The sequence below is a fragment of the Lontra canadensis genome, unplaced genomic scaffold, assembly GCF_010015895.1.
Source record: "Lontra canadensis isolate GAN:19392208 unplaced genomic scaffold, GSC_riverotter_1.0 scaffold23, whole genome shotgun sequence".
NCBI classification, from domain to species: domain Eukaryota; kingdom Metazoa; phylum Chordata; class Mammalia; order Carnivora; family Mustelidae; genus Lontra; species Lontra canadensis.
In genome coordinates, this window is record NW_022631017.1 from 8042459 (window position 1) to 8066181 (window position 23723).

General features: G+C 51.4%; 1 protein-coding gene across 1 annotated transcript in view; it reads left to right on the forward strand.

The window, feature by feature from the left end:
• The window catches only part of LRFN2 (leucine rich repeat and fibronectin type III domain containing 2), a 169991-nt gene that overhangs the window by 65101 nt on the left and 81167 nt on the right, over positions 1–23723 (forward strand). The gene's annotated exons all lie outside the window — the stretch shown is intronic.

Here is a 23723-nt window from a genome sequence, read left to right on the forward strand (position 1 = left end):
ATCAGCGCACAGTTTCCAATCTGGAGGGCTTTCCAACATGCAGTTGAGGAAGGAAACACTAGCCACAGTTTGTACGAAATTCCCCAGCCGGCTTCCCCAGGCATCTCCCTGGGTCCCCTTCCCCCTCTTCACTCAGCATGTTTCGAAAAAGCAAGCTCTTTTTAGCATGTGGTGAGTGAGGCCAAATTAGGAAGGTAAGGCTGAAGTAAAAATAAGCTCACTTAAGCGTGCCCAAAATAAATGGCTTTCGGATTATTTGCTGCTTTGATCACGCCATCCGCTCGGAGAGTGACCAGGACTGCTGCATTTACCTGCTGCAGGCCGGGGCTGCCTGGTGGCTAGGCAGAGCGGGCTGCTGCTGGGGAGTTCTAGAGATGGGGCCTCGAGCCAGAGACAGGATGGGGGCGGGGGCTACATATGGGAAAAGAGCGGGGCTTGGGAAATGGGGACTGACTGGCAGCATTTCCCTCAATCTGCTGCTTCTCCAGGAAGTTCATGGGTTTTATGAGGGTGTGGGGAGAGAAAGAAATGAAAGAGCCCTGTGGTCAAGTTAGGCTGAAAGAAGCTAGAATTGACAAAGTGGAAAGTTTACTTACTGCAGGACTTCTCAGGTCCTTTACCAGGCAAATCAGCAATGTGATTTTCCAAACAAGAAATAAGAGTCCGCAGGTATGCACGTATGTACATGCATGTGTGTGTGTGTGCATATATATTTTGTTTTTGCCAAAACTCTTTGTTTCATGGAAAACTTTCCATCACATACAGTTCTTGGGACTTGTATGAATGCCCTGTGGAAAGTTCTTTGGGAATGCCATTTGGCACTGTTCCAGAGCTTTGTCATATCCAGTTCACATCGGATACTATTAAAAGCAGAAAGCAGAAGTTCATAATTTCTCACCTTTGGATTCTCAAGATTCCCCAGGCCTGTCAGATGATGCTCTGACTCCTTAAGCCAAGTGTACCAGCCCCCCATGACCTGGGTGGTCCCCCTTCTCCTGGAGGCTCCCCTGGGAGCCCTGAGCTTCCAGACCCATGGACTTTAGCATTCCTGCCCTTTCTTGGGAAGGTCCTCCTTCTAACCCCTTTGCTTGGCGAGCTCCTATTCATGCTTCAAAACCTCAGCTCAGACATCACTCCGGGGGGAATTTTCCTTGATCTTGCTGCCATCTAATGAGCCTTCCTGACAACTCTTAAAGTTTCAATCCCTGACCCCAGAGCTCTCTATTCCCTTCCCTGCTTTATTTCTCCCCTTGACACTTGGCAGCTTTGCATGGATTATATCATTACCCTCTTTGTTTTGTTTATCATTTGTGGTCTGTCTCCTACCTCCAGAATGTTGGCTCCACAAGGGGTAGGGGTCACTGTTCATGCTGTTTTCTGTTTGCAGGACCTAGCACACAGTAGGTGTTCCAAAATGCTTGTTAAGTAGGAGATTATGGTAAATACTTCCTCAGCTGTCCTCCTTCGATATTTGAAATGCACAGTGCTATCGGACACTTGGGCCTAGAACTAAATGCTCGTTGCAGTGTCTTGCCTCCCAGGCACACTGGCTTCTCCAGGGCACCTGCTCTGGGCCTCACCTCTGTGCCCCATCAGTTAACAAGTCCCTGCCACTAAGGATGCACTAAACAAAGCCCCCTTTATGAGCCCCAGTCACCATGTTTATAAACAGAGAAATCAGCTCTCCTTCCAGCTAAGGTGGGGGACCTTGCATCTTGCAGACCCCAACCCCATCCAGCCCAGCAGCCTCTCTTTTGATTTGTCTCTCATCTCCCAGCTGACAGTTGTTCCACCACATGGGGATGTTGGCTGGAGTTTATTTCTTCCTACGCAGGAAAGTGGCGAGTATTTTCTCTCCTCATTTTTTCTTCGGCATTACGAGCAGGGCCCTGGCCTCCTCCCATTGGATCTGTCTTGTCCCAAGGTGGCTCAGAAAGTGGATCCAGAGAGCTGTGGGGCCGAGGTGGGGTCTCAGGAGGAATGCAGGTTCTGCTGTGTTCATTTTCCATGTGGCTGAGTCCGTATGGGTGGAGGGGCAGAACCCAGCAGAGCTGAATGGGCCCGGGAGCGCTCTCAGGCAGGAGTCCAACAAACTGGGAGGGTGGGGCCTGGCCTGGGGTGGGCAGACAGATGGTCTCTGCTACCAGGGTCTGTCTGAGCTGCTGAAGGGGATACTACAGTATTTCATAGCATCGAAGGCTCCTTTGATTAAAAGACGGACTATTATTTTAAGAAAGAAACATTGCTGCTGATTCCACTTGGACATGACATTGATTGTAAGGTGCATTCCAATTTCAGAGATGTTATATGAAATCTTAGGATCAACAAACATGGCCGTGTTCTCTGCAGGAAGTGGGGGCAGCGGGAAGTTAAGTACCCCCCTGCGCACATGACACAGTGCAACAGAGATTTGTCCTCTCTGCCCATAAGTTAAGTGTGCAGAGAGTCAGGTCTCTCGGTGGGGGCTTGGAGACGCCAGTCAGCATGCATAGGGAGTGCAGGGAATCCTCTGGCCTTAATGATCTGGGTCCTAAGATCCACAAGTCTGACTGTAGCCAGAGTTCTTTTGACTTAGGAGTTCCGAAATGCTTCTTCTGGCTGCTCACCCTCCCACTTTGCCCACCTCTGCATGTAGCTTCCTTCCTTGTCCCCTTTCCCCTTCTTGCCTCCTCTTTCCTTTCCTCTTTATCTCCACCTGTCCTCCCTTCTTGTCAGTGACAATTATAATTATTGAAACCTACACCCCTTGCATTTCTTCTTTAAGAAGACCCTGCCTAGAGGGACCTGGGTGGCTCAATTGGTTAAGTGTCTGACTCTTGATTTCAGCTCAAGTCATGATCTCAGGGTCCTGAGAATGAGCCCCGAGGTGGGCTCTACGCTGGGCAGGAAAACTCTTTAAGGTTCTCTCTCTGCCTATTGCTGAACACCCTATTTTAACACAATTGTGTTAAGACCTTGGGTCATGGTCTAAGTCCTTTCTTCTCCCTCATCCCCCTTGTCCTCGGCCTGGACTGGCTGTCACATCACCACCCCACGCCTGGCTCACAGTCACCCTCTCAGTGGCTCTTCTCCTTCTCCAGCTTGTCCTATGTGCTTCCTGAAACACCTGTCACACCTCCTCTCAGAAACTCGCTGCGACTCTCTCTGCCCTGGCACCTCACAGACAGGCTGGCGTGGGGCACAACACTCGCCCCAGCAACACACGGCGTGGGTTTGAATCCCCTCCCCCACTACCATCTGCGTGACTTGGGGTGAGTTACAAACCCTCTCGCTGCCCCGGCTCCCTGTGGATAACAAGGATTCGGGTCCCATCCATTCTATGATCTTTGACGTCTCTGAAACCAGAACGCCTCCTGCAATCTATGACTTGTCAAAGTTTAATTAGCAGTGACATGTCTTTCTTGAGGATATCAAAACAATCTATCTTCTAATCTAAAGAGCCTGAGAGTTGATGAAACGTTGCAATGTCTGCTTCAAGGGTTGCAAGGATGACATTAGCTAACATGACAAATTCTTAGCACGGTCGCTGGCACACAGCAACTGGCTCCTAACTATTGTCAGTGCTATTAGTACAAGAGTAAATTCCGTCTGCCCTTCCTGTCTCAAAGTGTCTCCTCATGGCCCCCACTAGTAGGCACAATGACTGCTATCCGCAGCCCCGGCCCCAGGCTTCCTGTGGCCCTTTTCCTTCGGGTCTCGCCCCTCCCCCTCCAGGGGACCACCACCTGGACCCCTGTTTACCCATGGTTCTCTACCTTTCCTTCTTGCCAGAAGGAGTGTCTGGTCACACTCCTGCTTGCCCTTTCCCATCTGTAGTTAACTCCACCCTCTCCCGCGTTGACCTTTTCCATTTGTACAGCTTTCCTCTACTTCTGCTGTGGAAGTCTCACCTTTCTGATGCTCCTGGGAACAGAGAGCCCTGTCATTGTCATGTGATAACTCCTGGCACTCTGCCAGCCAAGAGACTGGCTGGGAAAAGACTGTCAAAGTGGCCACCCAGTCTGAAAGAGCACCCCTACCTGCCCTTGATCCTGCTTTCTTTGCCTTGGGCGTGTTACCCAGCCTGTTGTTCTGGGCGTGATTCTGGAGGTTTATTGTTGGTTTCACATGCTGGAATGTAAGCTCCCTGGGGCCGCAGCCCGATCGTCTCCCTCATCCCTGTGCCTCCATGACGAGCCCAAGCCAAGAACTGGTGTGATGTGGGTGCTCAATTAATGTTCATGAAATTAATATGCATGTTCTTATTCACCGACTGGTTTGTTGACCAATGGAAGGCAGAGGGTTGTGGGTGGGGGTGGGGGGTGGCTCAGATTTTCACACACTCAATGATCAGGAGAGAGATGGGGGTTCCTGATATCCAGGGGAGTCACCAGCTGGAGTTTCTAGCTTTGCCAGACTTGATGCTGTTCTCCTTGTGTCTTCACAAAATCCCTTCATGCTACATGAAACTGGGTCCAGGAAGTCAAATTATGTGCTCCAAGGGTGTGCCTCAAGCTTCTTTGACCATGTTCCACAGTGATGTGTGCCATTCACCCCACAGACCCACATGTAAGCCCTCACCCCATACCCTGAGCAGGACACTTTTATGCTCTATGTCCTTTTATTCCACTCTCTGCTCTTTCATTATGTTTTATTGCCAGACATGACCCACTGTATTGAGTTTATAACCCATAAATGGGCATCCCAGTGTTCCCGAGTGTGGAAGGTGACCGTCACCTCAAGTCCGCTGGATGCGAAGCCCGTGTTCTTTCCTATGAGGAATCTTGCTCGGGAAAATAGGTACAGAAACTCACATGTATTAAGAGAACAGGATTATTCTGGGAAAATAAGTGGGAGGTTCTATCAGAGCTCAGGAAGGAAGTTCTGTGGGTGTGTCATCCCTGGCTGGGTCATTCAGGAAGAGAGAGCCCACCTTGCCTGTGGTAGGCACTCCAGAAGGTTCTTTGACTAAATGAGGGAGCCAGTGTGTAGCTAAATGAATACCTTCCCTGTCTCCTTCCCTAGCACCAACCCTGCAGTTAGAGGGAAATGATGCCACACCGGTCATCGTGGTCCTAAGAGGGAAAGGGATGTCAGAGTCCTGGCATGGAAGGGTCCAGGGAGATCATCTTGCCCACCTGTCATTGCACAGATGTGAGCACTGAGGTCCAGAGAGGAGACATGCTGTGGTCACTAGGGGATCTGGGCAGGGACCTCCCATGTGCTGGCTCCTAGGCCAGGGCTGAGATGGTATGAAGAACACAGAGTCCAGGCCTTGGGGTCCAGAACACAGTGCTTCCGCCATGAGAGTTACTAGTACTTAGAGCAGCATCTCTGAGCATTTACGGAGCACTAAGTTCACCACAAGCATGGTTTTAAGGGCCTTACATGTATGAAATCATTGATTCCTAATGCAAACCCTATAAAGCAGGTGCCCTTATCAACCCCTCTCTTCCTGGAGAGGAAACTGAGGCACAGGGGAGTAAAGCAACATGCTCAAGCTGGTCCACTCGTCTGTGGTAGAGCAGGGATTTGAATCTCAATGTGCTCTGAGCTGTGCTGATGGAGGCTTGGTTGGGGGGAGACAGAGCCTCTCTGGGCACAGGCAAAGTAGCCAGGTCCTCTCCGGGGGATGACCCTCCCCCACGGCGGATTGGGCCCCTTGGGAAACCTCCATACCTCCGGCATGGCTGATGGCGCAGCTGGCAGGAGGGGGCTGTGTGGTGAGGACAGGCAGAGAGGGGCCCTCGAGCAGGGCAGGCTGGGATGGTCAGGTGGGAGGCTAGAGGAGGTTCTGCCCTGTCCCTATGGCATGTCCTCGGGCAGGAGAAACAATTGCCATTAAAAATCATGGAATGGGACCAGGTGCCAGCACTGTGTATGGATTTTCAGATCTAAGCCTAGGAGGAAGTGGGGGCCCAGAGGGTAGGTGACTAGCCCCAGGTGACAGCTGGGGACCAGAGCCAGGTGTAGGTGTCAACCACCCTTCCCCAACTCCCGAGCCTCTGCTCTCACCCCCGAGCTATAGTGCAGGCTATGGCCTGCTCTGTGCCCCACATTTCCCAGGGAAAGAGAGGCTCCGACTTTAACTGTTCTGATAGCTGTCAGGTTTCTGGCTCCTAAAAGGCACACATGTTTGTTAGCTATTATTCATCTCACTGTCATCGTGGCATCAGAGTCAGAACGCCTGGCTCGGAATTGTGGCTTGAGGCTTAATCAGATGCAGAGAGAATCTGAAAATTTTCAGGGCCAAGGGCCTGAGCATTTTGTGAGGAGCTCATTCAGAATCCACTAAAGGCACGACAAAAAGACAAGTCAAAACAAAACAAGATGTCACCGGTATCTCTTGGCATTTGCGATGTGCCAGGCATGGGGCCGGGCATCTTCTTTATGTCCTCATTTCCTGTCCAAGCAGTAAGGGAGGGGCCCCTGGGGGTCTCCGTCAGTGAAACGCCCAGATCTGCTCGGATCATGATCCTGGGGTCCTGGGATCCAGCCCTGCGTTGGGCTCCCTGCTCAGTGGAGGGTCCGCTTCTCCCTCTCCTTCTGCCCCTCCCCTTACTCATACTCTCTCTCCCTCTAATGAATAAATAGAGTAAAAAAAAAAAACAAACAAGTTTCGGAGGGTCTCAGGAAACTGCTTCAGCCTTCTGGGGAGCTGTTTGGCATTGAGGCCAAGAGCAGGGACTCTCCGAGGACCCCACCCTCAGTCAGCCATGAGGTTTAACCTTCTGAGCCGCAGTTCCTGAAGCCCTCAGAATTAAATGAGATACTGTGTGTTCGGGATTTAGTGCGTGTCTGACAGAGGCTAAGCACTCAATAAGCGGTAGTCATTGAAATCCCATCTGTGTTTTGTTAGGGTACAGAGGACAAGGGGAAGAAATCCCACTTTATATCATGAACCAGGCCAGGGCGATACTGGTGTCGATCAGGGACTAGGAAACGCATCAGTGAGCGTTTATGAAGAGGCTGCTGTGGGTAGGATGAGTGCGGGATCCGTCGGTCCTGCCAAGATGCTGTGTGGAGCCATGGAGGCATCGAACCCCGGAGAGTGGCCCCAAGCCCAGAGCTCAGGTCTCCTCCGCACAGGGAGCCCCCACAAAATCAGTACCAGTTAGGCATCCTCACTTAGCTCATCAGTACGATGTTTTCTAAGTTAATAGGGTCCTTGATCTGTTCAGTGTTTTCTAATTCGCGAATGCTGTTCCCCTCTCAGGTATAAGACTTAGACATTCCACGGTCTTTTCCTTTCAGCTTTACATCCCTGACAGGCAAATTCAGGACAGATAGTCCCATCTGGCATCTGTGACAAAGCTGAGGCTCAGAGAGTGGAAGTGAATCTCCCAAATTCTCCAGACTGTGGGGGCTGGGACTCCAATCCTCCCGATCAAAGAATTCTCTGCCCCATCCCGGGATCTTTCTCAGAGGGAGGCATGTCTGACCCCGGCTTTGGGGACAGTGACATCTCCACAGAAGGGCTGGGACAGTATGGCTCAACAGCTGGGGGCACCCTGTCCAATTTGCAAGGCATCTAGGACCACGCGTGGTGAGCCTCCAGCAGGCTGGCATGTTCCCAGAGACGAGACACAGTCTTACTCGGAATCCCAAACACCAACTGAACGAAATACCCGTTAAGCTCGGAGGAGAGTTCTGGGCTGTACTCCTGCCCTAGCTACATAATTTTAGAATATGCAGGATGCAGGTTTGGCTCTAGTGCACACAATGTTTCTGGGGGTATTTTTTTTTTTTTAATAGTTCCATTCATGCTTCAGAGAGCTAGCAGATTCATTCTGGTCAGGGCTCTGCCTTCAGTTCAAGTTCCTGTGCACATCTCTGCGTGATCAGAGAACGAAAATGCCCCAGGATGGTTTTTATTCTAGTGAGCCCTTGTCTGGATGAAACCAGGCTGGACCACCAGATTGAGAGGAAGACATTCTCTGAGAGAGGAGGTTGGGTGTCTACACCCATTCTGCTGTCCTTTACTGGAATGGTCTTGAATCAGGCATCTTGCCTTTATCCCACATCTGCTCAGTGAGGGTGCTGGACCTCACGATGTCCTTTGGCCCTGATTTTGTATAAATGGATACCATTTCAAGCAGTACCCAGGCCCCTGGAAAGATTTGGCCCCTCACTGGGGCCTTTGAGGCCAAGCCTTTAGGATTCTGGATATTGAGACTGGAAACAGCTTGGGGCCCTTTGCTCCAGTGGGCCTTTGGCCCAAGACCCTCTTATACATCTGTGCGTCTTGGGGCCCCACCTGACCAGCTGGCAGAGACGGCCATGCTGAGGAGGCCCGTCCTGGAGACTCACAGCAGCAACCCCCAATCCCGGTTAGGCAGCATGAAATTAAGATGGGAGTTGGGGCTGGGGCGCCAAAATATTCGCTAATCATGTATCTGGCAAATATATCTAGAATATATAATGAACACTCAAAACTCAAGAAAACAGGGGCGTGTGGGTGGCTCAGTCGTAAAGCATCTCCCTTCGGCTCAGATCATGATCTCAGGGTCCTGGGATTGAGCCCCACATCGGGCTCTCTGCTCAATGGCGAGCCTGCTTCCCCTTCTCTCTCTGCCTGTCTCTCTCTCTACTTGTGATCTCTCTCTCTCTGTCAAATAAATAAATAAAATCTTAAAAAAAAAAAAAGTTGGGAGTTGGGGAGAGGTAGGTCATTCCTATGCGGACTGAAATCCCAAAACCACCTCCACTGAGTGCCCTGGAGGCCACCAGCATAGACCTGTCCAGGGCTCCCCAAACAGCGCTCTGCCAGTCAGGCCCCCCACCCCCCGGAGGTGCTTCCCTTCCCTCTTCCCACCCAGCAAGGGGAGGCTTTTGTGTGGCAACTTCCTGATTTTACATTTTAATTTTCAAAAAGGAAATAAATTCTCTCCAGCCGTAGCTGTAATTGACTTTGGAGTTGTGACTTTATCATGCAAATGGTTATTTGTGGACTTTTAGAAACCTGCGTCCCAGAGCGAAATTATATACTTAGAGACTTCCAAAGCCATGGATTGCGGTCCCAACAGATCCTAATGATTCTCTGGGTGCCATTAGGGTGTAACGTTGGAAATGCATATTTAGAGGATGATTAAAAAGCAAACGAGCGCGCACGGTGAAATTCCTTGTGGAAAGTGGTGATTAGACCCACCGGGAGACTATTTGCTCTTGTTAGGGATCTCACTGACCAGCCCCCCTCCCACCCCTTGCCCCACAAAGCCCCAGAGGCCCTGATGCTGGGTTGTAAAGAATCGTGCACAGAGGCCTGAAGGGAGAGAAGGAGGACGAGAAGGAGGAGGAGGAGGAGAAGGAGGAGGAGACCCGACAACTTGCCCCCTCACAGAGGGAGCCTGCTGGCTGCTTTGCCGAAATCACCAAGGGATCTGGGACTGCCCTCTCCAAAGATCTAGGGGCATTTTCGGCACCCCGCCCCCCCCCAACCCAGACCACCATCACGTCACATAGTCTGGAAACAGTTCAATAGGAAAGCGCTTTAGCAGTAAGTGAGGGGCTCTCCGTCCCAAGTAGGGAGGGCAGTTTATAGGGACGAGGGCTTTAGTCTTGGGTGAGGTTTGAGACCCTGGTTTCAGACTCCGTGCTGACACACTCAAGTGTGGTCAGCATGCCTTTGGTCACTGCAACCCAAACACACGGGAAGGAGATCCTAATATCAGATGTGATTCTGTACATAAAAGAGTTTAAATACCATGAAGGGCTGGAGGGTGAGATTGTCATGACTCCCTCCATGTCTGTTTCTTGGTCTTGGTGAAAGCAGGTGCTTTCTGCCTGGGCTCTAGGTTCAACTCCTGCCAGGTGGCAGTCCATTACTTTCTGACCTGTGTCCTTCCTCCTTTCACTGGCCTTAGCTCAAGGGGGTTCCCACGGGAAGGAGGCTTTCAGTTGCTCAGAGCTCCCTAATGTGCCTCTTACCTCATTCCTACTCCCACTCTCATAAGTGTTTGCCCCCATCCTGATTGCCTCAGAACCCCACTCTTCACCAATGACAGTGAATTGGTTAGAGACGCTTTTCCTGAGCGCTTAGTATGTGCTAGGCACTGTGCTAAGCACGTGCTAAGTCTCTCATCTCATTTCATGGTTATAGTTGCCCCATGATTATTCCAATCTATAGGTTAAGGAACTAAAGTCCAGAGAAGTTAAGTTACTTGCCAAAGGTCACACAGCTAAGTGACCAAATCCAGGACTGATCTCAAAATGCCAGCATTTAACCTTCCAAGTTATAGCCTTCTCGCTTGGATCTGATGCAACAGTGAGCTATGGAGGGTGGTCCTCTGCAGGCTTTTCTTGCTATGTGCACCCAGTCTTTCCTGGGAGAGGCCCTTACTCCAGCCTCCAGCACATTCATCCTAGGGCCTGAACTCCATCTTCCCTCCCTAATCCCACATTCCCTTGAACAATTTTCTCTACCTCTCTCCACCTCTACATACACATCTTAGAGTGGGCTCTCTTTTCTGCCTCTTTGTCTTGACTCCTTCACCTGTTTTGAATTACCTTTCACTCTATTCTCCAACATAATGGCTCTTTCTACCATCACCGTGGCCTCTGTATCTCTATATCCAAAGGTCTGGCTTCTGAGAAGCACTGACTTGAGTGCCCACTCCATCCTTCCCAGCACACTTTCTTCCCTGACCTCCAATGATAGGCCCCATCCGGATTTCCTCCTGAATCTTCTGGCCATGTCTCTATAGACTCACTGGTATTGGAGCTTTGCAAGTCTGGGTCCTGTACCTTCTCCCTTGGAGATCTCATCATGCGTGGTCTTCGTGTTCTATCTGGACTATCCTCGTGGACTACCTACAGAAATGAATCCCTGTGAAGGCGTCTCTTGAGCTGCACAGCTACATAGTCAGCTGCCTGTTCAACATCTCCTCTTGGATGTCTCAAAGCCACCCCAGACTCTCCCTGTCCCCAGCAGAACTTGTGACCTGCTTCAACAATGGTGGTCTTCTTCCAGTGCTCTTTCCTAGCTGGTGGCATCGCTGTCCCTGCTGCTGCACGAGGAAAAAGCTAAGGGTCACTGTTGGCAATTCCCTCCCTCCACTCCTGTTGACAGTCAGTCCATCATGACAAGCGGTCAAGTCCATTCCACTTGCAATTAGCTGTTGGATTCATGCATCTCTGTCCTGTTTCTCTGTTGGATCCTCGGACTGGCCAATCCACGTCCCATGTCACAACTCAAATCCTGTCACCCACACCTCAGTGAAACACCCTTGTTTTTCTATTGCTTTTGAGATCATTTCCTCAATCTGCCATGGCCCTTAAGGCCTGCGTGGCTGGCCATGTCCACCCTCCAGACTTATTGCTCAGTCTCTTTGCCCTCTTGCTCCCTGGGCCCGCATGGTCCACGGCCAGTCAGTTCCTGGAGCTCACTGTGCTCCCTCCCTGTGCAGCCTTGGATGATGTGAACACCAGGCTTTCTCTGTGCAGAACATTCTCTCACTGCTTTTGTGCTCACCCATCCCATCCCCCACCGCCACTGTCAAGTCTTGGCTCTTTTGTTCTTTTCTCTGATAGGACCATGGACCTGCCTTCAGGGCACTTGTTCTGTAAGCCTCACCCACTAGCGTGTGTGTTGCCTGTTTCTGTCATCCTTGCTGGCCTCTCAGCACCAAAGGATCAGATATGACATCTGGTGCTCCTTCACCATCCTGGCACCAGGCACCCCGCATTCAGTCCCTTCCTGCAACCACGTGTAATTCCTGAGGACGATCATGTTCCAGCCACTTTTCTGGGCTCTTGAGGAACACGAGGGCGAACACAACAGAGCACTCGATAGATGTGAGTGAATGTCCCCTTTTGTGCCCCATCTTCAGGCTCCCTCCGTACTCCCTTCCAGAGCTTCCAGATAGAGGGATGGGAAGGACCAGTGCCTGCTTCCTCCTACAGACGTGAGTCCATATTTTTCCAGGGCTTGTGACTGCAGCCTTTCTTCTCTGCCTCATTCTGACGGCCCAGCAGGCTCCCAGTCAGTCTCTGAAAATCCTACCCTCCTTCTAGTTCTCTCTGAGCCATTGGGCATGACCCACACCCCATGGCTCTCCATGCTGATGCTTCATCATGTCTTATATTGCAGGCTGGTCTAGAGTGACCCTTGGAGCTCTCTGGGCTGCAGCTTCCTCTGCAGGAAGATGGGACTGATGACGTTCACCCAGAGAGTTCAATGTGGGGATTAACGGAAGTCATGTGGATGAGGGTGTTCTGAGCCCCTAAGGCCCTAGACAGATGGAATTGTTGTTATTCTAACCATATTGTCTCTTAACACTGTAGGGCCATTTCCCTTTGCAGGGGGGGTACATCCTGTCTCCTGAGCGAGCACACCTGCTCCTGATCTCCACTGGGCTCAGCGAAGGACAAGTCACAGGGAGTCACGATGTGCCGGATGAAGAACTGAGGATAAAACATGCCTAAATGAGGCAGAAATTTCAGACTCTTCGAGGCCTTCCTATTTCTCTAGCCCCACACCACTTAGATAACTGACCTCATCTTGCCATGGTCCCAGTGGAGGGGACGCCCAAGCCAGAGTATTGGGGGCCGAAAGGGGCACATTGGCATAGGTCTGAGTCCACACCCTGGAATAGTTTGGCCTAAAGTGTCCTAGACTCTCCCAATTAAGAAATGCAATTTGATTATTTGAAAATCAATGTTATAAAAATTTAGAAAATGCTGTTAAATGTAAATAATTGTCTAGCACCCCATCATCCCAGAAAACCTCTGTTAACATTCTGTGCTTCCTTTCAGTCTATTTAAATGAAACCTTAGATATAATAGTCAGTCATATTTAGGCTATATTGGACATTTATGTGTGTGTGTATATATATATATATGTATATATATATATACATATATATATACACACACATATATATATATATATATGCATGCTTAACACTATATATGGAGAGAGCGAGGGATTTTGCTTTTTTTCACTCAACCTTTTATGCTGTTTGTTTTTCTATGACATTAACTTTTGGGGAAAGAAACATCGTTTTTAATAGTTGCACCTGTACTATCAAAGCTTCTAATCAAAAAGAGTAATTTTTGCTTAGAGCAGAGAATGTGGGGGAAAAAAGCAACAGAGATATGTATAGAGGGATAAAATAACCACTATCTATAAATCACATGTTCAATGATAACACAGTTGACATTTTGGGGGAGATCCTTCCCGTACACTCTCTTTCTAAACCTGTACATATTATTTTTGATGGTTTCAGACTGTCCATAGTCTTTGAGGCATGCTGTTCTCGGAGGTGTGTAGTGAATATTCCCCAATATTGGTGCATATTCTTCTACTTGTTGTTGTTCTTTTTTTTTTTTTTTTAAGATTTTACTTATGTATTTGAGGGGGGGGGCATGAGCGGGAAGAAGGGCAGAGAGAGAGGGAGAAGCAGACTCTGCTGAGCAGGGAGCCTGATGTTGGGCTCAATCCCAGGTCCCTGGAATCATGACCTGAGCCAAAGGCAGACGCTTAACCCACTAAGCCACCCAGGTGGCCCTGTCATTGTTCTTAATAGTTGCAGCCCAGTATCCACCCAATGCCTGATGGTTGGAGCTATAGGTTTCTTCCACTTCTTGTCATTATAAACAACACTGTGGTGAACATGTTTGCATGAAAGCCTTTATGATTATTTCCTTGTCCCTTGCTGCTTTCACTCTCCTCCAAAATATTTAAGGGAGGGGTTGTTTACAAAGGTGTGGGCACAGTTGACCAAATCAGCAAGGATGTTGATGCCCCCAATGATAGGCTGTGCTGGGAAGCCAAGAGCTACCTACTCCTGGCCCAAAGTGATCAGGCAAGGAAGCAGAAGGTAGTTACGAAAGCCAAAGGGAATATCCAATTTCACTGTCCTCCTGCCTTCTGACCTTCTGTGGGTACATACCGATGGCTAAACCCAAGTGGAAGTGGGGAAGCGAGGGACTGGGAGATGCCATCTGCAGAGGCCAGGCTCCTGGAGCACGGAGCGGCGGGGAGTTGGAGGGGCAGGGGGAAGAGTCAGCACAGCCACATCTGCTAGTACCCTAGGCTGGGGACAGGTAGAGCGAGGGGCCCTCATCCTCCATTCACCTCATAAGCAGCTGGTGGCCACCTGTCTGGAGATAAGGGATGTAGAAAAGGATGGGAGGCTGACCAGAGCTAACATGCTCTGGGTATTTGTCAAAGTGCCCCCTGAGGGGGATCTATACACTAGTCTAGTACTGAATACATAGACATATTTAATCCTTACAAAAGCCTGAGGGACATTCTATTTTCCCCCATTTTACAGATGAAGAAACTGAGGCATAGAGAGTTTTAAAGACTGTTGCTCCCATAGCTAGTAGGAGGCAGAGCTGGTATCGGAACCTGGACCACCACATCCCCCGCTCCCCCACCCCGCCGCCCCATGGGGTCAGCTGGTCACTGGGCTCGCACAGGGACAGGCTCGCAGCCCGGCATTCTGATTTCTGCTCTGTCCACTCTCTGCTGCCACTCTCTCCAACAGGAGGAAAAAAGCAAAACCACAGGCAACCTGAAGAGGAGCCCCACAAAGCCCCTAAACCCACTCCAATTGTATTTTCTCTCTATCCCTTGGAAAATAAAAATTGCTGAGCGCCTGCTATTTTCCCCGAAACTATGTAGCAGAAATCTTCTCCTGGGCTCTGACCCTGGGAGTCAGCTTTCCGGCCAAAGCACATTTTTACAGCCAAGTTATTTCTGATTCTTTAAAAGCAAAAGCAAAAAAAAAAAAAAAAAGTGTCTGGAAGGATCAGGCTCTGTTGTAATGTAATGTCTCAGCAAAAATCCCTGGCCGCTGGGCGCACGCTTGGCTCCTGTCCTGACCACAGGAGGCTGGGAGGCGTCTTAGGCAGCATGGGGCGAGTGCAAGGCCTCAGGCAGCCCTTGGCGCTTTAATTACTGCAAGGACATGGTAGTGAGGAGTAGAGATGGTGCGGTATTGAAAGGAGAGGAATGCACAGTCAGGGAAAGGAATGGACAGTTTACAGATCTGACTTTGAACTTGGAGGGCCCCACTCCTCATTCCAAATGAGCTGCTTCCTGGGGCATCATCAAAATGCTTTGACTTTGGGGTTGTATTTAAAAAAGCATCAAGAGCCCTGTGTGTGTGTGTGCGTGCGCACGTGTGGCATGAAGTTGTTTGGCCTGTTTGTGATTGTGCCTTTATGGGTCATCATAAGGGCAGGGCCCATGTTGGTCTCGCTTACTTGTATCTCTCCAGCCCCAAGCATGCTTCCCAAAACGAAGCAGGTGCTCAATAAATGTTTGTTCAGAGCCTCTTTGAGCACCTGCACGTGTGTGAATGAGTCGCATGCAGAGGCCGGAGGGGACGTGTCTGTGCATTTCTGTGGACGTAGCAGCAGAAGGCCATCTCCCGAGGGCAGCGATCTTGGTGGGCTCCCTTCCCTGGTGGATCCCAGGGCCGAATGCCATGCTGGGGTGCGGCTACATGCCCACGGTGGGGGTGGGGGGCTCTCAGAGCCGGCCTGGGCGAGAGCGTGAGCTTATGCAGTGTGCGAGAGATCACGTGTGAGAACCGGAGCCTTCGAAGAGCGTGGTGCCTGGGAATATCCGGGCTGGGGGTACCTGCATTTGGGAGCAAGCCTACATGCTTGTTTGTTTAAAAATGGGGAAAGATGTATGGGTAGACAGCGACAGGGTTGGTGACTAGAAGCAGAAACAACAGAGAAATTTCTAGAAATATCTTCATAAATATGTGAGGATTCTCTCTTGCAGGCTCTGGCTTCTCTGCCTATGGCCCTGGCACGTTTGGATTTGGGTCTTAATTGTAGACCTTTCAACCATGAAGGCAGCTTAGATTCAATTATGAGGAAGGGCCCGAGGGCAGGAGACTTTTTGGCACACACACTTACTACTCACCTGGAGCTCCGGAAGAACCTTCGGCTGCCTCCCATCTCCCTTTTCCAGGCAATGCCATTTTTCCTTCCACTTAGTCTCTCCAGGCTTCCCTGCCAGGGACGGAGTGTTCAGCGTGGACACAGGTCTGTAGGCACACCATTTTCCAATTTGCATCCCCTCCGGATGGTCTGGATCTCGTCCCCCTTGCCTTGCTCCCTCAGTCTCTACCCCACCCCCCATGGCTCTGGTTCCTCTGCACCCCAGCAGCCATCCCCAGAAGTGATTCTTTCCTTCCTCAAGGTCAGCTCTGTCTCAGGACTGCTCCCCAACAGTAAGGATGATAAATGGCTGTTGTGGTCTGAGACTGGGGAGGTGACATTTCTCTAGCCTTCTAAGAATCGCCTGTGTGCCCGCTGTTGTTGTCCTGATCTGGGTTTTTTGATCATCCTCGTTTCCTGGGGAGCTCAGGGCCCTCTCTGCAAAGGCCACACATCAATCCTGGGAAAGACAGGAAGGTGGGGTGGAGGGAGGTGTTAAGGAAAATCTAGGGCATCTGCTCTGCAGAGCCTTCTCCATGCAGCTGTGGAAACTGAGGCACTGTCTGTCACTCAGCTTCCTCTCCTTGCCCCATCCTTGTTTTGTTGTAAGTGCCTACTTTCCTGTCTCCCAGAGACATGATCTCACCATGCATTCTGTGTGGCACAGGGTCTTATTAGATGCTAATGTAAGGCAGGGGCTCCCAGAAAAGGAGGAAAGAGTGCTTAGCCGTCTTCCACTAGAAAACAAAGCCACAGGACAGGCTTGGAAGCAGGTGTCTGGGGTGGGGGGACAAAGTGTGGGGGGAAGCTGGACGAAGGGTGGGGCAGAAAAGACAAGAAGGGTCCTTGGGACAAGCAGAGATTGACAGGGCAATGGGCTGGGCCTTGCAGGCTTGGAGGAGACACTGGAAGAGATGGGTGCTGGGGTGCTTAAGGGTGAGAGCCAGGGAGGGGTCTGTTGGTCAGGGTCAGGGTTAGGAACACCCGGAGGAATGGAAAGGGGGCTTTCTGAGGTTGGGACAGGGAACAAAGGCAAGGGTGTAAAAGAAGGGGAAGAGAATTTGGAGCTAAACAGGCAAGTGGGAATGGGACCAGAAGGGTCCCTTTGGGGTGCCATAAAGTCCTCTCCTTTTCTGCAGAGTCAGGTAGGGACCAGAGCCTTTGCACCCTGCTTTACATATAGCAAAGATCTATTGCATCCAATAACCTTGTACCAGTCCTGGAGGTCCACAGATATTAGAGCTCTTATGTTATAAGTCCAGGAGCACAGAGGGATTAACTGGCTTTTCAGGGTCCATCAGCAAGGAACTGGAGGACTGGGATAATTAGTCAGGTCTATTTGATAAGCACCTACTATGTACCAGGAGCTTTTTAGGTGCTGGGCTTAGAGTCAGAACTCTTCCCTCAAAGATCTTGTATTCTTGTGGGAGGAGGCAGAGAATGGCACACAAATGCGTCGGTAAGACACTTTTCAGTACCAATGGAGAAGATAAAATAGATTATGGAAGGTGGTGGCAGATGGTGGGGTGCCTCTCAGGGCATGACCCATAAAGTGAGATCTGAATGATGAGGGTGGCATGTGAAGACAGGGCAGGGAGGAAGAAGCGTCTGGGCAGAAGGGATAATGAGTGCGAAGACCCCAGGGCTGGAAGGAGCTATGGCCACGGTGTTCAGAGCTTCCTGACTGAGGGCAGAGCTGGGGGAAGATGAGGCTGGAGGGGTAACAAGGGGCCAAATCCCACAAAGCCTTGCAGGTTTTGATCCTCAGTGCCACAGGAGCCTTGGAAGGGTTTGAAAACAGTATGGGGACCTGATCTGATTGCGAGTTAGATAGGTCCCTCTGGCTGCTCTGTGGAAGACAGATTGGAGACCGGCCAGAAAATTCTGGGGAGGAGGTAGATGAGGGGATTCATGTCGTGGTCCAGGCGAGAGGTGATGAGGAGAAGGGGTTGGATCCCAGCTAGATTCTGGAGGTAGAGCAGAGAAAATTCAGGGATGGATGGGATATTTGGTGTGAGGGGAAGCAAGGAGGAGTCAAGAGCGGCTGGATGGGTGCCTAGTAGGGCGTTTCGGAGACAGGAGCTGCTCTCAGGGAGGCAGATGTGGAATGGGAAGAGGGAACTTACTGTTCTCTGTTGGTTCAAGTTGCCCAGCGGTCATCCAAGTAGAGACAGCAAGTTAGTAGCCTGCTGTGTAATTCTGACCAAGTCCAGGGGAAAGGTCTGGGATGGAGATGGAATTTTAAGAGTCTTCACCCAGTACAGGGATACCACTGGGTGTGATCAGCTGTGAACAGAATATAGACATGGGAGCAGAGGGCTGAAGGACAGAGTGAGGGACAATGTGGCGGTAGAGGTCTGGGAGCTGGCACGTGAGGCTGAGAAGGAGCAACATGTGAGGCCCGGGGCAAACCAAGGGATTGCGAGACCAAAACCGTTTCAGAAAGAAGATAGGGTCAACTCAGTCAGAAGCTGTGGGGAGATTGGATAAGGACAGGACAGAGAATTGGCATTTGACTTTGAGATATCAGCAAGTCCTCGGTGATCTTGATCAACAGCTTTGTCATGGAGAGGTGGAGAGGAAGCCACAGAGATGGGACGAACCACTAAATCTTTTGCTGGGGGTGAAGGTGGGCCAAGGAAATAGAGGGGCTGGAAGATAATATGGGGTCAAGGGAAAGGTTTTTTGCTTTTATGATGTGAATCACCAAGACATGTCTGTCAAAGGGAATGACCCAAAGAGAAAGGGACAATGGAGATGCGGGGGAACAGAGGGAATCATTGCAGGAGAAAAGTCCCTGAGAAGATGAGACCAGATAGAATCCTGTTTGCAAGTTCAGGGCTTGGTCTTAGAAAGCAACAGGGACCTCCCCCCTCCACCTCCATTTGAACAGAGAAAAAGGCAGAAAAGGTGAGAACAGATGCAGGTAGGTGGGTGAACTAGGGGTGGGAAGACGAGATGGGCTTCTGATTTCATCGATTTCTCTAGGAAGTGTGCATCAAAGCTGTCATCTGGTGAGGGGGGACAAGGAGAGAAAATGATGATTTGAGGAATGCAGGAGATTGTTGAAGTATTTTTTGTGGAGGGTTAGAAAACAAGTTTACTAGGCAAGTACAGAAACGTTACCTGGCAGTGAAAGGTATGCCTCGTCGTAAATGTGACAAGTGCACAGGGCAGTGTGATGCTCTGTACAGGGTCCTAGATAGCGGTGGGCTGATGGGGTGCAGGTGCGAGTAAGTGGAGGGCTGAGTCTTACCAGGGTTGTGGTCTTTCCAAGTGATTGCTAAAGGAAGGAGAGTGGGCCAAGGGCATCTAGGGTGCTAGGAAGAGGATGGTTGGGGGGGAGGTGGTGTTGGTTTGTGAAATCTGGGCTGAGTAATGAAGGAAAATAAGAACAGTGTTTGGTTGGTAGTAAGCAAGGTGATCGTGGATGAGGGGGTCCCAACAGATGGCAGAATTGTTAGCATAGGAGCAGGAACACTATAGGAGATGGAAGAGTCAGACAACGGGATCCTTGAAGTCGAGGATTTAGAGGACAGGTAGTTATGTGTGATGACAAGGTCTAGGGTGTGGCCATATGTGGGAAAGGTTAAGGAAAGGAAAAGATCTTTGGCGCTGCAGGGAGAGGCAGAGGTCTGAGGGGCCACAGCATGGAACAGATCATCTGTAGGGCACTAAAGATGTTGAGAATGATGGCCAGAATAGTGGTGGCGGAGAGAGATAAAGAGAGAGTGTACATATCAAGGGCTGAGGTCATCAACTGGGGACTAATCTTCAATTCTCAGAATTTCGAAGTCACCTAGTAACGTGGTTTTAAAAGGATTTGGAAGACTCTCATGTCTTGTTTGTAGGAAGCCTTCTGAGGCAGTTGGGCAAACATAGTTGGAGCAAACTATGGCTGCTGTTTGGAAATAGGGTGAAGGGAAACTGAACCCCTTACTCTCACCTCCACCCTGGGCGGGGGTTTGGGGCAGGGAGGCTTTGGAAAAGCTCCGTGGAACCTTCCGTGACACACAGAAGACCACTGATTGGATCCAGTGGCCCTTGTTTTACATAAGAGGAACAAGAGTGCTGTTTACCCAAGGTCACCCAGGTTGTGGGGAGCCGAGCCAAGAACAGAGCCGGGCATCCTGCTTTCTACTGCACCTGGGCTCCATCACCCCCACAAACCTGTTTTCCCACTCTGTGTTGCTTTTCCCTGAGTGTTCTAACACTGCTTGTAAACACAGGACTGACCACACAGTGTTAGCAGGAAGCTCTGCTCCAGCCCATCCCCAGATTGGTCCATTTCATTCTGGCTGGCCTTTCCCGAGCTACAGGATAAAGCTGTGCCATCATCATATGGGGCTAGGCTCAGCTGGAAGCTGTGCAGCGATGGCAGAGGGACACCCAGCTACAGGGTCTGCCCTTGGGGGACAAGATCTGGGGCCATAGATGGGCCGCAACCAGGGACTTGGCCATGACCGGGCTCTTAGAGCTTGAGCTAGACATGGGTGAGGTGGGATGGACCCACAGACTGGAGGCCAGAGTCCAGAGGCAAGGCCGGCACCCAGCTAAGTGGACTGCCCAAGAAAGACATCATTGTGGCCGAGAGACAGAAGCCCTCTGCAAGGCGGTGGGACAGAAATCAGATTGCAGGAGAGTAGAGGGTCAGGAGGGGGTAGGGAGACAGAGTTGGAGGGTTTCCAGAGGTGCTGGAGAGCATGGGAGCCTTTTAATAGGTCCAATGGGCCTCACCTATGGTAAGGAAGGTGCTAGACAGGACTCTGTATGGGGGAGCATAATCCAGACCAGCAGGTCAAGCCTAGTAACAGGTGACACACAGAAGCAGAGGGTGATGATACTCAAAGCCGGCAGGGTATTCCTTCTTGATTCTGAGCCATCAGCCCATGGACCGTGGAACCCCACCCAACCTGGTAAGTGGGAGACAGTGTCTGTACCCCTGGGAAGAGGCTGGTAAGTGTTAAACAGATCCCCCTTTCTCAGCCAAATGATCCGGAGTATAAATCAGGACCCACTCACTATAGCAACGTACTGGCAGGGAACTGCAGTTCCAGACAGGGAAACTGAGGCAGAAGGCCAGGATGGGTGAATAGGGGCAGGGGGGCTCACTTCCCATCCCTGACCCCCGCCTCTATTCTGGCCCCAGTGCACAGAGGACTCCAGGATGTCCCCTGTGCCCCGAAGCCCTTCCCCCCCACCGCTTCCGTGCCCCTGTGTCAGCAAAGCTATCGCTCCTAAGTCCCCTCTGTCCCCTCCTTGGAGAGACCTTTCCTGACTGGTCTGTCTCAAGAGCTCCTGTGCCTCATCCTTCATTCCCCTCCAAGTCCTTAACCTGCTTTCTGTTACCTCCAGCACATGTTGTTTTACTACCTGACATCTTAGGATGTACACACTGACTCGGTACTGTCCACCTCCCACACTAGCTCTAGACTGGAAGCTTCCCCAAGGCAAGGAGTTTGGTTTCCCTATGCTTTCAGATCTGCTGGGTGGGGCCCCCAGCAGAGGTGGGGGCCCTGGCTGCTGTGGCTGCCTGCTGCCCGGCTAACTTCCTCCCCGAGAGCTGGGCTGCTGTGGGCCCCAGGGCTGGGGAGCAGAGCTGGGCCCCTGGGTAACCCCAGGCCGCTCGTATCAAGGCCGATAAGCTTCAGTAAGTGGCTCTAAAGATAATCAATTGTTTTCATTCTGAGTGAAACAACCAGCTCCAAGGAACCTCTATTTAAAAACCACACACATACGCCAGATCTATCTTTTGTTAAATTGTTGCACATGCTGATCTGATTTGACCTGGCAGGTTTAATGCACTTCCTGCTTGGTGCCAGAGAGGGGGCTGGGAGGGGAGCTGCAGGGTGCGGGGGCAGCTGAGCAGGAAGGTGAGGAGGATCTAGAGCTGACAAGGAGTCAGGGATCTCACCTTCTAGCTAGACCCTGCCTTAGCCTTCCCAACTCAGGGGAGGGCCCCCCTGCCCTGTGGGAAATCCTGCCCTCGTCCTGACCTCTTCTTCCTCCTCCTGCTCCACTGAGCCAACAGAATGAGTGGCCTACCTGAAAAGGACCTTAGACCACAGGGTGCAAACCCTTGATGTTCCAGGGAGGAAAACAGACTCAGAGAGGGTAAGCTGCTTACCCCAAGTCACACAGCAACATAGTGGCAAGGGGGAGCTGGGGCCTGGGACACTAGAGGTCCCCCTGATACTCCGTAGGAGCTGCTGGGGAGGGAATCTTATCTCTTCCGCAAGGTGGAAGCCTTGACAAGGGCAAGGGCACATCTTTTTCCTTCCCTGCCTGCCGGGCACACTCCGAGATGGGCACCCAGTGAACGTTGTTCAGTGAATGGAGGGAGGGGTCCAAAGGGTCCCAGGGAGGGGAAGGAGATCTGGTGGAGCAGCTTGGGCAGATCAGGTTCCAGAGAACACGGGAACAGCAAGTTTTGAAAATATTGCCCTTTCTCTGCTCCAGACCCTGCACTGGCTGCTAGTTTGCTCAGAATAAATGCCAAAGTCCTAAAGATGGCCCGCAAAGCCCTGTGGGACCCCTCTCTGCCCTCACTGTTATTCCTCTCCCTACTCATCTCCCTTAGCCACACTGGTTCCCTTGTTGTCCCTCCTGCATGCCACGCAGGCTCCTGGATTTTACAGGTGGGCCCCACAGGCTCTGAAGGAATTAAGGTCAGGAGGCGTCCCTGGAGGCTCAGCGAGGTGGCAGCCGGGGAGGCTAGGAGGCAGGGAGGATGGCAGGACAGGCAGGTAATAGAGGCCGGGGAAGGCAAGAGACTGCTTCACCCCAGCCCAGTGGGCAGCGGAGGGAGGCTGATGCCCACCGTCTGAGCCTAGGAGCAAGTGTTCAGGGGCTGGTTCTTGCTTGCTCCTGTCCTGGCAGGTCTAGGCACCATGGGTGGCTGCTCAGGGACCGCATGGCAGCAGCCCTGGTGTGCTCCAAGAAGAGGTCAAGGAGCAGGCAAATAGTGGAGAAGCTCAGGGCTGAGGAGGACCCTAGTGGCAATTCCTTCATGTGACAGGTGGGAGTGCCTTGAGACTCAGTTCCAGGGAAGAGCATGTCTGCAGAAGAGCTGCAGGTAACCCGGAGGGGTGGGAGCCCTGAGGCCAGGGCTGCCAGTCAGGTGGCCCTTTCTTCTCTGCCAGGGGCCGCTGTCCCTGCCGCTCTGCCCCTCCCCTCTCTTTCTACACCTGTGCTGGCCTGAGGCATGGCCATGGCCATAAATAATAGTAATAAAGAGAGAGTCTGTGCCAAGTGAGATGATTTTATGAAATTACATTTTTGAAAAGGTTAATTCTTTCATCTCCCCACTTGGACTCCAATCTGGAGAGGCAAATGTGGATTAATTGGTCCCATTTCCTCCCCGGCCTCCATGGGACACGGACAAGGTGTTTGCCTCCACCTGTGTCTGCCTTGTCCCTGCAGGCTTGCAAGAAACAGCTGGCCTGAGCCCTCCTCCCCCCTGGAGTTGGTTGACCTTCCCCTGTCTTGACCCCTTTCAGGCTCGGGGCCAGCTGGGGCCCTCCCCATGCTGCCCATGCTGTCCCAAGCCAGACAGTGGCATAGAGTCCCATGAGTGGCTTTGCAGCTTGCCTGGGGAATCTCTGGCAGACGGTGGGACAGACGGAAGGGGAGGGAGAAAGAGGCCCCCAGAGAGATTTCAGGAAGTGGCTGTGGAGGGCAGCATGCGGGAGGAGCAGATGTGGGTGAGGTGGTCCAAGTGGGGGAGCCTGAAGCTGGGGGCCCCCAGACACACGCACAGAGTGGGCAGGATGGGTGAGTCAGAGAGGGGAAGGGAATGGAGACAGATGGACAGACAGACGTGAGGGAGGAGCAAGGCGCCA